We start from the raw sequence: 13,633 nt of genomic DNA, 5'->3' as shown, positions 1-13,633 counted from the left end.
GCCAGGGGCCACGATCAGTGGCAGACTACGCTCTGGAATTTAAGGCTCTGGCTGGGAAGGTTGAGGATTGGTCTCAATCTACATTAATAGAACTTTTTAAGGATGGTCTGAATACGGAGGTCCTGAGGTGGTCGCTCGGCAGGGACGACCCAGTTACCCTGTATGAATGGATACAGCTGGCAGGGAAGGCTGAGCATGCCCATGAAACCTTCACTCACAGGAAGGTGATGAGATATTCCGGGCTCAGCAAGGGTTCCCGCACTGCTGTGCCCACTGGAAAGTCCAGTCAACGTGCCTGGGAGGAGGAGAGGGAGCGCCGCTATGTGAAAGGGCAATGCCTCCGATGTGGGAAGGAAGGTCACCGAATGGCGGCGTGCCCAAAGGGCAAGACCGATGATCGTTCGGGGAAGCTGACGGGGAAATCTCCCTCCCTACCCAGGAAAATGAAGGCAGCCATGGCTGAAACTGAAGTGGAGGAGGTTCCTTACTTCGGGGGCAAGGGGGAGCCCGATCTACACCAGCCGGCGGGAAATGCCAGCCACCTGCTCTAAAGAGCGCCTGTGGGTAGGTGGTGGAGGATGGGCGCGAACATATTTCGGTGAGTGCCAACTATCCCACACTGACCGTTAAAGTGAAGTTAGGCTCCCGCACAAGAACCGTTGAAGTTTGGGCATTGATCGATTCAGGGTGTTTGCGTTGCTTGATGCACCCTGACATGGTGGCTGCTTTGGAGTTACCCAGCTTTCCACTGCAACGTCCCATGATTTTCACCCAGCTGGATGGTTCTACGGCGGGGGGGAAACCAGTCACCCATTTCACGGGTATGGTGGCGTTGCAAATGGGCAGCCACCGTGAGGGGCTGCCGTTTGTGGTGGCGCCTGTGGGGCATCCCTTAGTCATTCTGGAGATTCCTTGGTTGGTCCAACAAAACCCATATATAAATTGGGTGCACAGGACTTTGACTTTTGGGGCTGGTTTCTATCAAGCCCCTGGGGAGGACGACGCTCCGGAGGCTGCAGTGGGGACGGCGGCGGCAGCAACCCTGCATTTTGCTGTCACACCACTGGAGGGCTTGCCGGAGCAATACCAAAGCTTTGCAGATGTGTTTGGTGAGAAAGAAGCGGACCAACTTCCACCCCATCGAAAAACTGACTGTGCAATAGAGTTGGTCCCCGACGCTCAACTGCCCAAACCAAAAATCTATGCCATGACGCAAAAGGAACTGGCGGCGTTGAGGGAGTTTGTGGACAAAAACTTGGCCAGGGGTTTTATTGAACCAGCAAATTCGCCAGTGGGCACCCCCGTCTTGTTTCGAGCGAAGAAGGATGGGACATTGAGACTTTGTACAGATTACCGCAGATTAAATGCGGTCTCGATATTAAACAAATATCCTCTGCCATTAATAAAAGACACGTTAGCACATCTGGCTAAGGGGAAAATCTTCTCTAAGCTGGATTTGCAGGAAGCCTATTTCCGTATCCGCATACGGGAGGGGGATGAATGGAAGACTGCTTTCAATTGTCCACTGGGTTCTTTTCAGTATAAAGTTTTGCCTTTTGGGTTGGCGGGGGCACCAGGGGTGTTCATGCAATTGATCAATGAAGTGTTACATGAACATTTGTTCAAGGGTGTACTGGTCTATTTGGATGATGTTTTGATTTATACTGAAACGGAGGAGGAACATGTGCGCTTGGTGAAACAGGTGCTTAGCAAACTGAGAAAGGCTGAGCTTTATGCTAAGCTTTCCAAGTGTGAATTTCATCAGACTCAGCTTGACTACCTGGGGTACAGGATCTCTGACAAGGGCATTGAAATGGATCCTGTGAAGATTCAAGCTATTTTGGGGTGGGAGCGCCCGCGTACCCGCAGGCAGCTCCAAAGTTTTCTTGGGTTTTCCAACTATTACCGCCAATTCATCCAGGGGTTCGCAGAAATTGTGTTGCCTCTCACTGACTTGTTATGTATGAAGGGGTTGGGGGACACACGTAAGGTAAAGAACCCAGGGGCATTGCTCAGTTGGACACCTGAATGCCAGTTGGCTTTCGACAAACTTAAAAGCCTGTTCACTGCTGAACCCATTCTCCAACACTCTGATCCCACTAAACCCTTTGTGGTTCAAGTGGATGCTTCTGATTTCTCAATTGGAGCGCTCTTGCTGCAAGCAGATGCTGATGACCGCCTGAAGCCGTGTGCGTATCTGTCCCGAAAATTTTCCAAGACGGAAAGGTGATGGCATGTTTGGGAGAAAGAAGCTTTTGTAGTCAAGGCTGCTTTGGAGGCATGGCGCCACCTCTTAGAGGGAGCTAAATGTCCTTTTGAGGTTTGGACTCACCATAAAAATTTGGAAGCGCTCAGCACGCCCCGTAAGCTCAGTCCTAAGCAGATCCGCTGGGCTCAATTTTTCAGTCGCTTTGACTTTAAGTTGAAGTTCATTCCGGGCAAGAAAAACTTCCTGGCTGATGCGCTTTCCTGCCTGCCCCAGGATTCGGTCCAGGCACCTGACGTTGTGGGTACAGTGTGGACAGCACCCCAGTTGGGGTTGCAAGCTGTCACATGCAGTCAGACTCGTGCGCAGCTGCCCCCAGCTTTGGTTTCACCGGCTGGGGGAAGGACGCCAATTCCCTCACAATTGCAACAACAGTTCCTGCTCGAGCTGAAATCTGACACTTGGTTGCAAGCGAATAGAGACAATGTTACATTTGACAGAGGCTTAGCTTGGAAGCAAAACCGCCTCTATGTCCCTGACAGTTTGCGAAGGGAAATTTTGATTAGGTCTCATGATGATAAAGTGGCTGGTCATTTTGGGTTTGTCAAAACCTTGCATCTGGTACGCCGCCAATTTTGGTGGCCCACATTGAGACGTGATGTAAAAAGTTATGTTGCTTCTTGTCCTGTCTGTGCCATGTCAAAACGGAAGGGGGGTGTCATGAGTAAGGATGGCGAGCAGGGGGCTCCCATCCAGACTGTTAAGCGCATGCGTAGCACTGAGGAATTGGGCAGCCATTCAAAGAGACACAGATCGGGACCGCCTTAACCCTTGGGGGTTATATGTCTGGGTTTTTCCCATGCTTCTTCAGTTTGTTAGGATTCCTGTTATGTACTAGCAATGAACATTAGAGACCAGTTCCTTGTCTCAGCGTGTTTCCTGGCTGTTAGGACATCAATCCTAACAAACTCCTACTCCCATCGAAAGAGGGAGGAACAAGAAATTAAGGAGAGACGTTTGGAAATGTCTTCAGAAAACCAAGAAATGTGGCTCGCCATCCAACAATTGGCAGCAGCCCTGCAACAACACCAACAACAAGTAGATCTCCAGATCAGCACATTACAAGCTGCCATGCTACAGCAGTTACAACAACCAGTTCCAATTAACCCACAACCGGCACCAGCAGCAGCAGCAGCAGCTCCGCCAGTAGTCTTGAGATCCCAGGGCAGTCTACCAGAGAAATTTGGAGGAGAAGCAGGACAGCTGAGAGCCTTTCTCACACACTGCACTATGTTCTTCGACAGCAGACCGGCAGAGTTCCCCACAGACAGAACCAGAGTCACCTTCATCCTAGGTCTGCTAAAGGGACCAGCAGCCAAATGGGCTATTCCCATGGTGGAGAACAACAACCCGATTCTCAACGACTACCAGAATTTTTTGGCAGGGTTCCGAGCACACTTTGACGACCCAATCAGAGAGGCCATGGCCAGCCGAGAGATTCAGAAGCTCAAGCAAGGTAACAAGAGGGTGGGAATCTACATTGCTGATTTCAAGTTGTTAGCAGGAGATCTGGACTGGAATGAGAGTGCATTAAAAGACCAATTCAAACAAGGGCTGGATGAGGAAATTAAGAATGAATTAGTGCGCCAGGGAACACCAGCTAACCTAGAAGCCTTATATCAGTTATCGGTGGTCATAGATGCCAGACTAGAAGAGCTCAGGCAGATGCAACCGGGGAGAAACAGGACCCTCAGAGCATTTTCAGGATTTCCAGCTCTCTCCGTAGCATCCTCTCACTCAGCACAAGAGGAGCCAATGCAGATTGGGGCAAGCAGGAGACTGATTTCCGAGGCTGAGAGGCAGAGAAGGAGAGAGAGAGCCCTGTGTTTCTACTGCGGAGCCCAGGGGCACATGGTGAGAGCTTGCCCAGTGAGAGGCCAAGCAACTCCAGTAAGAACCCCAAGGCAAGCAGCTGAAACAGGAACCATCTCCACCTCTGCTTCCAACCAGGGAAACTCCATTGATCTCCCTCCACAGAGCTCAGCAGGGAGACCATCAATCAATTAAGGAGGGCTCATTCCGAGGATTCCAGGCAATCCTTTTACTACTTACCCGTAATCATGCACGTCAGCCCAGAGCACCAGGTCAAGCTAGAGGCCATCGTGGATTCCGGAGCTTCAACCAATTTTATTGACGTGCAGACCATACAAGACTTCAACATCCCGACCAGAGAATTGCCATGCCCCATAGAAGTGAAGACCATTGACGGCCAGCCCCTCAAGGCAGGGCCGATTAGAAGGCTCACAGAACTGGTGCAACTGACAATGGGAGACCACACTGAGTGGATCCAGCTTTATGTTACTGCATCGCTAAATGTACTGGTAATCCTAGGCACGCCTTGGCTGAGGATCCACAACCCGTTGCTGAACTGGACTACAGGAGCAATCTCCTTCCCAGCTAAGGAATGCCAGCACCACAAGATTCAAGCCGCTCCACGCTCTCCAGCAACCAACGCAGTCACGGTAGCAGGGGGAGTCCAGTTGCCAGTCAAGTATGCAGATTTCGCAGACGTTTTCAGCGAACAAGAGGCCACAGCACTACCCCCCCATAGGGACTGTGACTGCACCATTGAGTTGATACCAGGAGCCAAGATTCCAGCAAGGAAACAATATCCCATGTCCCCCAAGGAACTAGCCACCTTAAAGGATTACTTGGATTCTAATCTCCAAAAGGGTTTCATCCGACCATCTACTTCCCCAGCGTCTGCTCCTACCTTCTTCATACCAAAGAAGCCTGACCCGTTGGCACCTGCAACCCAGGAGACACCCATGAGAGTGGTCCACGACTTCAGTTTTTTAAATAAACAAACAAAAAGAGAATCCTATCCTCTACCCTTAATCTCGGATCTGCTAGATCGCTTACAGAAGGCACGCATTTTTACCAGATTGGATCTCAGGAGTGCGTACAATCTGATCCGGGTGAAAGAGGGGCACAAATATCTGACTGCCTTCGACACCAGGTTTGGAAAATTTGAGTACCTTGTTATGCCCTTTGGCTTGTCTAATGCAGGAGCCATATTTTCCAGATTTATGAATCAAGTTTTCTCTGATTTACTAGATAAGTATCTGGTCATTTATCTAGATGACATATTAATTTTCTCTAAGGATGCTACAACTCAAGTAACCCATGTACGTAATGTCTTGCAAAGACTGAGAGAGAACAGGCTGTTCGCCAAGCTAGAGAAGTGTGCCTTTGATTTAACTGAATTACATTTCCTGGGCTATAAAGTCTCAACAGAAGGCATATCCATGGATCCTTCTAAGGTCCAGGCAATTCTCTCTTGGCAACCCCCCCGAAATGTTAAAGATGTACAAAGGCTATTAGGATTTTCCAATTTTTATAGGAGTTTCATAAAAAGCTACAGTGATCTCGCTAGACCCCTCACACAGCTTTTGAAGAAAGGAGCAAAATTCATTTGGGGGGAGAGAGAGCAAGCAGCCTTCCAAGAATTTAAGCAGCTCTTTGCATCCCAGCCGCTGTTAAGACACCCTGATCCCACGAAGCAATTCATCATGCATTCAGATGCTTCAGATATTGCCATTGGGGCAGTGTTATTGCAATATACAAACAAAGCTGAGAATACACTGCTTCCTTGTGCCTTTTTTTCACGCCTGCTCTCACCAGCAGAGAGAAACTATGATGTTTTTAACAAGGAGTTCCTGGCAATTAAAGCAGCATTCCAAGAGTGGAGGCACTGGCTAGAAGGGGCGACCTTTCCTGTGAAAGTTTGCACCGATCACAAGAATTTACAGCTTCTACAAAACACCAGATCCCTCACCCCACGCCAGATCAGATGGAGCCAGTTTTTCTCCTGTTTCAATTTTGTTATTTCTTATGTGCCCGGGGCGCAAAACTGCTTGGCAGATGCCCTGTCTCGATCCTTTCAGGCAAACCCCGCCACTCACCAGGAGGTACAGGCTACCATATTACAACCTCACAACTTTGATCAGTCTATGAGGGGGAGCCAGACAGAGACTTTAGCAGCAGGCAGACAAGCAGAGGACCTATTTACAAGAGTCAGAGCTCAGCAGCAACAGGACCCATACGCCAGGGTCCAGATGGATGACCTCCAGAGGGCCCCGCAAGACACTGCCTCCCCATTCAATGTGGAGGCAGGAATCCTCTGGCATAGTGGGCAATTGTATATCCCCCCTTCATTGAGGGAAGAAGTACTGAGACTGTGTCATGACCACCAAACGGCAGGCCACGGAGGCGTTTTCAAAACTCTCCATAGAGCTCTGAGAGACTACTGGTGGCCTAAGATGGTTGCAGACATAAAGGGTTACGTTGCTTCTTGTCCCACCTGCAGACGAGCCAAGCCTCTCCCAGGGAAGCCCACAGAACTATTGCAACCTCTACCCACCCCTAGTCAGCCTTGGGATACTATCTCCATGGATTTCATCACTGATTTACCCCCGGTCCAGGGGCTGACTTCCATACTGGTGGTGGTGGACCTTTTCACAAAGATGGCACATTTTATTCCTTGCAAGGGCCTCCCATCTGCACCAGCCACAGCGCAGTTGTTCATGGACCACATTTTTAGGTATAGAGGCATGGTGAATCACTTGGTGAGTGACAGAGGCCCACAGTTCACTTCCAGGTTCTGGAGGGCCCTTTTCCAGTCATTAGGGGTCCAGATCCACCTGTCATCAGTGCATCATCCTGCCAGTAATGGGCAAGCCGAGAAAATTAACCAGTGGTTACAGCAGTATCTCAGGTGTTACACCACTTATCGGCAAGACAATTGGCCAGCCCTGCTGCCCATGGCAGAATTTACATATAATAATTCTGTACAGTCCTCTACCAAGATGTCCCCTTTCCAGGCACTCTACGGGGTTAACCTTCGGGTGTTGCCCACCTCCTCCCAGCAGGGAACTGTTCCAGCCGCGGCTGATTTTCTTAAAGAGCAACAAGCCGCACAGGAGTTGTTAAAGGAACAGCTGAACAGGGCAAAGAGTGCTTACAAGAGGGCGGCAGATGCTCACAGACAGGAAGGGCCAGCGATTGCAGTAGGAGACAAAGTGTGGCTCTCTACCAAGTTTTTGAACTCTACCAGGCCCTCCAAGAAGTTGGACTCTAAGTTTGTGGGCCCTTTCACTGTGGCGCAGCAGATAAATCCAGTGGCTTATCATTTACAGCTCCCAGCATCCATGAAAGTCCATCCAGTGTTTCACAGAGCCTTGCTAGCCAAAGACCCTCCCCCAAGTGCCCCCCCCACCTCCAGTAATTGTGGAGGGGGAGAGGAATACGAGGTTGAGGAGATTCTGGACTCTAGGAGGAGGGGAAGGGGCATCCAATATTTCATACACTGGAAAGGGTACCCTGAGGAAGAGCGCACGTGGGAGAATGCCAGAGATGTGCATGCACCAGCACTGGTTCATCGTTTTCATCAGCTTTTTCCTCACAAACCCAAGCCTCGTACTCTACCCGAGATTCCTCTTTCAGCTGAGCAGGCCAAAGAAGCCCAAGCAGAAGAGTTTGTGAGTGTGCTCCTTCCCCCCCCACCTGAAGCCTTCACTCCAGTTACAGAGGAGGTGGAGGAGCCGCAGCCCTCCACCTCGGGCTTGCATTTCCCAGGGGGGAGGGGGGATGACTTTTCTAATTATCTAGATGTTTTCCAGCAGCAGCCACCTGGCCCAGATGTGTTATCAGACCTGGAGAGCAGCACTGATTCGTCCGTGGAGGAGTTTTCCTTTGAAGACTTTCCATCGTTGCCCAGTTCCCATGGGACCTTAGAAGCAGACGGCAAATCTTATCAAGACTCTGGAGGGGAGGGGGCTGAAATGGAATGTGAATCTGGAGGGGAGGGTGATGCCATGAGTAAGGATGGCGAGCAGGGGGCTCCCATCCAGACTGTTAAGTGCATGCGTAGCACTGAGGAATTGGTCAGCCATTCAAAGAGACACAGATCGGGACCGCCTTAACCTTTGGGGTTTATATGTCTGGGTTTTTCCCACGCTTCTTCAGTTTGTTAGGATTCCTGTTATGTACAAGCAATAAAACATTAGAGACCAGTTCCTTGTCTCAGCGTGTTTCCTGGCTGTTAGGACAGGGGGTAAACCGTAAGGGCTGCTGCAGCCGGTGGCCAGTCCCTCCCATCCTTAGGAGGAGGTTTCCATGGACTTCATTGTGGATTTGCCTCCTAGTCAGAGAAAGACTGTGATTTGGGTGGTAAAGGACTACTTCTCTAAGCAAGCCCATTTCATTCCATGTGCTTCCATTCCGTCTGCTCAGCAATTGGCCCGCCTTTTTCTAATCCACATCTACCGGATTCACGGGAGCCCCTCCCGCTTGATCATGGACCGTGGGACACAGTTCACTTCTCACTTTTGGAAGGCATTTTTGAAGCTGGTGGGCACCAAACAGGCGTTGTCCACTGCTCTGCAAAATAACATCATCACTCCTGTTTGAAGAAAAAGTCATGGAGCAGGGGTCCTCTTCATCCAACTTCTATTACAGCAAGGGAATTCCACTGGAAAAAATGTTCTACCATATTTTTTAAATGGGCTATTTCCTGGCATTAAATGAAAGTTTTAGGGTTTGTGGGTTTTTTTTTAAAATTTTTGGGAGATCCTGATCACTCTTAACCTATGCTGTGTCTGCAAGGACTTAAATTCAACAGTAGGCCCTAGAGGATGCCAGTCGTTCCAAATGTTAGTAGTTAGGATTTCACTTCTATATCTACTCTCCAAGCAGACAAAAGTTTCTAGTTTTTGTAGAATTCATTGGGAATCCAATTTTTTTCTTTTTCTTTTTAAAAATCAGAACTGAATTTTGTAATATTTCAACTGCTGTTGTCTTTTTTATTTCAGCATTTGATTTTTTTAGGAGGTAGAAATGTTATGAGAAACTTTGCAAGCACAGTCTAGCTATAGACACTATTATTCCTAAAATCTCCATAAATTGTGCTGATTGCAAACTTCATTTCAAACCCTGTTTCAAATGTAATTATGGAGTCCTTGGTGCTCCCTGAGCTTGGTTGTTTGCTTGCAGACCTTTCATTAAACTGACTAGGTAACATCATCAGTGCTAGTGAGTGTTGGGTTTGCTCCCCGTGTATATATACAGTAGCTTGCTCTGCCAGTGGTGGTGGGGCTGTGGTTTTCTCCTTGGCAGTTCCTTGATTAGGGTATCGTTTTCTGCTTAATTGTTTGTCTGGTGTTAATCCCTGCTTAGCTGGGTGTTGGCTGCTGGAGAGGATGTGTTCTGGTCTTTTTGTTTCCTTCTTAGCTTTTTATTGTTTCTTTTGAATGGTTTGTAAATGTGGTTTATCTCTATGTGTCTACTGATGACTGATTTATCTGAATGCCAAGCTTCCAGGAATTCCCATTTTTGGATTTAGCTTGGTCTAGGATGCTCACTGTTTCCCAGTTGAAACTATGGTTGAGTCTGTCCATGTGTTGTGAGATTAAGGAGTTTAAAACAAGAATTTAAAACAGGAGTTTAAAACAGGAGTCATTTACAACATACAGTGTAAGGACTGGCAAAATGTAGGATGGACAGGCAGAAGACTAGCAGAACATTAACTAGCAGTCAGAAGACACGATGAAAACTCCTTAATCTCACCACCATCAAGCATATCGGTTATGGTGGTGACTAAGAGGGAAGATAAGGAACAAATGGGAACTCCTAATCTTGAATTATATTATCATGCTGTTTTAAAATAGCTACTCCAAATGAATGGTTGCCATAGGAGAAGGGATTAAAAGCAGTACAAAGTATGTCAACTTTGAGATCTCAGGCCACAAGAGATTTAAGCTGATTTAAAAAGCCATTTTTTCCTAAGGTAATTTCAGTGGACTGACATATTTACATGTTTTGGTATGATTTTGCTTGCTGCCACATGGCAACTCTAATAATTTTAAGCAGATTTTGTATTTTTCTACTAAGTAAAGATTTTTGGATTTGATTACTGGGAAGTTGCTTTATACTAGGTCAGATTACTCAGCAACCTAGCTAAAATCCTGCTTACTTAGGATGTCTATCCTGGTCTCAAGTCATAGATTTCTACAACACCTTAATCTGAATCTCTTCCCTGGAGGGGTTAGCAGCTGAGCTTTGGGACTTCTGCTACACCAAGAACATAATCTAGCACCAAGCTACATCCCATCCTTGAGAATCCTAAAAAAAAATTTCCCTACTATTTTTACAGTGATAGAAACAGGCTTGAAATGGTAATCATGCTACTTAGCTGAGCAAATACCTGGTTGTGGTCCACAGGAAAATTCATTTTGGATTTTTTTTTAAATGAACCCTACTGAAAATATTCACACCGGTTTATTGTAGCTACAGTATCATAATGAATCCAAGGAGGACAATATAGAAAGACTGATTTGTAATGAAAAAGCAAGTTTGAATAGCATTTTTTCTTTGTATCTGTCTCATTTAATTTGGTTTTCTTCTCTCCACCTTTTTATCTTGATTTTTTTAAGGTTTTAAAATACAAACACTGGGCCAGAGATTTCGGAGGGGCAAGGGCCCTACTCCAATTCAGAGTTGATTTCCCTTCTAAGAAATGAGGAGCAAGGCATTCCTTCTGAAGCAGAATTTGAAGGGCCATTCCTTAACCAGTGGGCCATCTCTCTAGAAGCATTTACACAAGGACATGAAAGCAATGAGTCCTCAAATGCCTCCAGTGTTCTGAAACCCAGTATTCTTCTCTGCCTTATCAGAATATTTTCTCAGTGAGATAGTTAAGCTTTCTAAGAAACAGATAATAAAATGTCTGGTAAGTCTTACTCAATTCTGCATCTTTAAAGCAGCCATAGTACAAATCATAACATATAAGGACTGCAGGAGATAAGAGAAGCCAAGTGCTGAAGCTTTCTGGAAAGTCATCTGGTAAGATATGAAAACAAGATGGGAGAATAATTAAACAAGGCAAGTGAAGAGGTATGTTTTCAGAACAACCTTATCTCACCCTTCCCCAGTCGAATCTGCAGAGGACAGGCCGGCTCTACTTTTAGGAATAGGATTTGTCAGACCTGATGTGAGGTTTGCAACCAGGGGTGTATTAAAGCAGAAACCAAAGCAGGAAAATAAAAATGGGAGTGAGCAAAGGGGAAGAAAGAACATTGAGTTTTTCTGGAACAGAACTTGCAAGACGTCGGACAATCTATGTAGCTTCTAATCTAAGCCAATCAAAACCCCAAGCTAGAAGCCAATCAGGACCCACATAATCCCTGAAGAAATGGAGAAGTTTAAGTAAATTCTGCAACATTCCAGGCCTTCTTCACTGGATGGCTAAACTTTCTTCCCTGAAACTAATTTCTTTGCACTGTATGCATTATAGACTGTTATTTAGGCTGAAGCTAGATTCTTACAAATGTCCTGTCCCACCCAGTGGTTGTTGATGTCCTTTGAGGCTGGTAGGACAGTGGTCAAGGTGCTTATGGAGAGAGAACAAATGGAACATGGAGCAAACTAATTCTTTGTCCCCATATTGGTCTTTTGCAAAAATTTGAATTGCATTATAATGCAATTCTGTAACACAATGGTTTCAAACTCAGTGCTTCTAGATATGAGAAGGTTCCATATTGCTCCTGATTTGTTAAACAATTTTTAATACTGTAACACTTTTATTTTGGATGGTAAGTGGGCTTGCTAAAAAGGGAAATTAGGCTTTCAGCAGACCCACCCATTTCTCCATTTGCTTTCCTACTCTAGATTTAGATTAAGCCAAAAGACACCTGTCTATCTGGCCAGGCTTCAGTATAGTAGTTCATGGGCCAACCTAAAAGATTTTATTGACAGTTCCTGATTAATAATTTGGGATTGCTGTAGGATGTTCTACATGGGGCAGTCTCTGGAGATAACTTGGAAGCTGAAGCTGGTCCAGAATTCAGTGGCTAGACTGCTGGCAAGTCACCTTGCCACTGTAGGGCAACACACCTTTCAGAGTCACTACATTGGTTACTAGTAAGGTTCAAAGTACTGATTGTCACCAACAAAGCCATATACTACTGCATAGCATCAGTGTACACCAGGCATTGCCTTGCCAGGGTTCAATCTGCCTATCCAGGAAGAAGTCCTGCTAAAAATCTCCCCTCCGTGTGAGGTTATGGGGACATGGATAGGTAGCAGACCTTTTCTGTTGTGGATCCCACGCTTTGGAATTTTCTGTCCATGCCACTTCTCCCAATGGCTGATAAAACCACCTTACTGCACTGGATGGTTTATTCGTTTTATGCCTTTCCCCCCCTTCTAATGCTTTATTCTGTGGTTCCCTGCCCATGGTCTGCAGGTTGGGGCAGGTTACAAAAACTGTAAAATAATCAAACGTAAAATAAGCAGTAGAAAATACAGTCCATAAGCTTCAGTGAAGAGACATTCATTCTAGAGTAGATGGATTGTGAGTGTACTGTATATATAATTAATCTTATTTTATATATAAAATGATGCTTCTTATGTAAAATAAGATGCTATCCATTATTTGAAGAAAAGGCCATTTCTGAACATTTATAAACCCAGACACTGGGACTAATCTAGTCTCCCCCCTCCCATAAAATTAAATTTCAGTTTAAGTCTCTCCCATAGAAATCAGGCCTCAGAATTCCCCATGATATAATGTACAAGGAGCCTGTGCCTAACTCAGGGAATAACAACAGCAACAAAAGCCAATAAAATGAGTATTAAATTCTACAAGCCATAGCAGAGTGCACAATTCTAAAAGCTGAGCACAATTATGAAAATGTTGAGATAGTTCTTGACTTCTGAGTCAACCTTAGTCAATTTTATCATCTTTGTAGTTTTCCAAAGCTGGTTGTTGTTTTTTTTAAAAGGTCTCATGAAAAGTGAGTACCATTTCAGTTCTCAAGCTAGTTCTACCTTCCATTAGAATTGCAGAACCTATTCCTGATCATATGATTGTAGGACACTGACCAGGCCTGACAGCAGATGAGATTCTGTGTCTCTCATTGTTCTTGGTGTTCCTTCCCTAAATTGCCAGTTTAATTAATTCATTGTTTTGTCTAATACTTTATCAAATGCATGTAATATTGAGAGAAACTCTTTCAAAGACTTTTTCAGATTTAATAAAAATTGCAGGTGATCCTGTTGGTTCATGAATGAGATAAGAATAGGGCTACCGTATGCTGGGCTACCTCTGATACGGTCTATTTATTTATTTGTTAAACAAATTTAGTCCCATGTGAGACTAAACCCAGAAGTGGCAATGAATTATTTTTTTAAAATTAGGACCAACTCAAATGTCACAAAGAGTGTGAGCAAAATTTTCAAGTTCTTTGCACGCAGCACAACCATATTTCCTTAAATTGGCATAAGTCTCCTTGAACTCTTGTTAAAAATGCTACAAACACCAGGCTTTTTCTATTGTTCTCAGTTTCTTCTTCATTTATTCCCCTGTGT

This window comes from Candoia aspera, chromosome 6 (genome assembly GCF_035149785.1).
Source record: "Candoia aspera isolate rCanAsp1 chromosome 6, rCanAsp1.hap2, whole genome shotgun sequence".
Taxonomy (NCBI): Eukaryota; Metazoa; Chordata; class Lepidosauria; order Squamata; family Boidae; genus Candoia; species Candoia aspera.
This window is presented reverse-complemented; position numbering follows the sequence as displayed.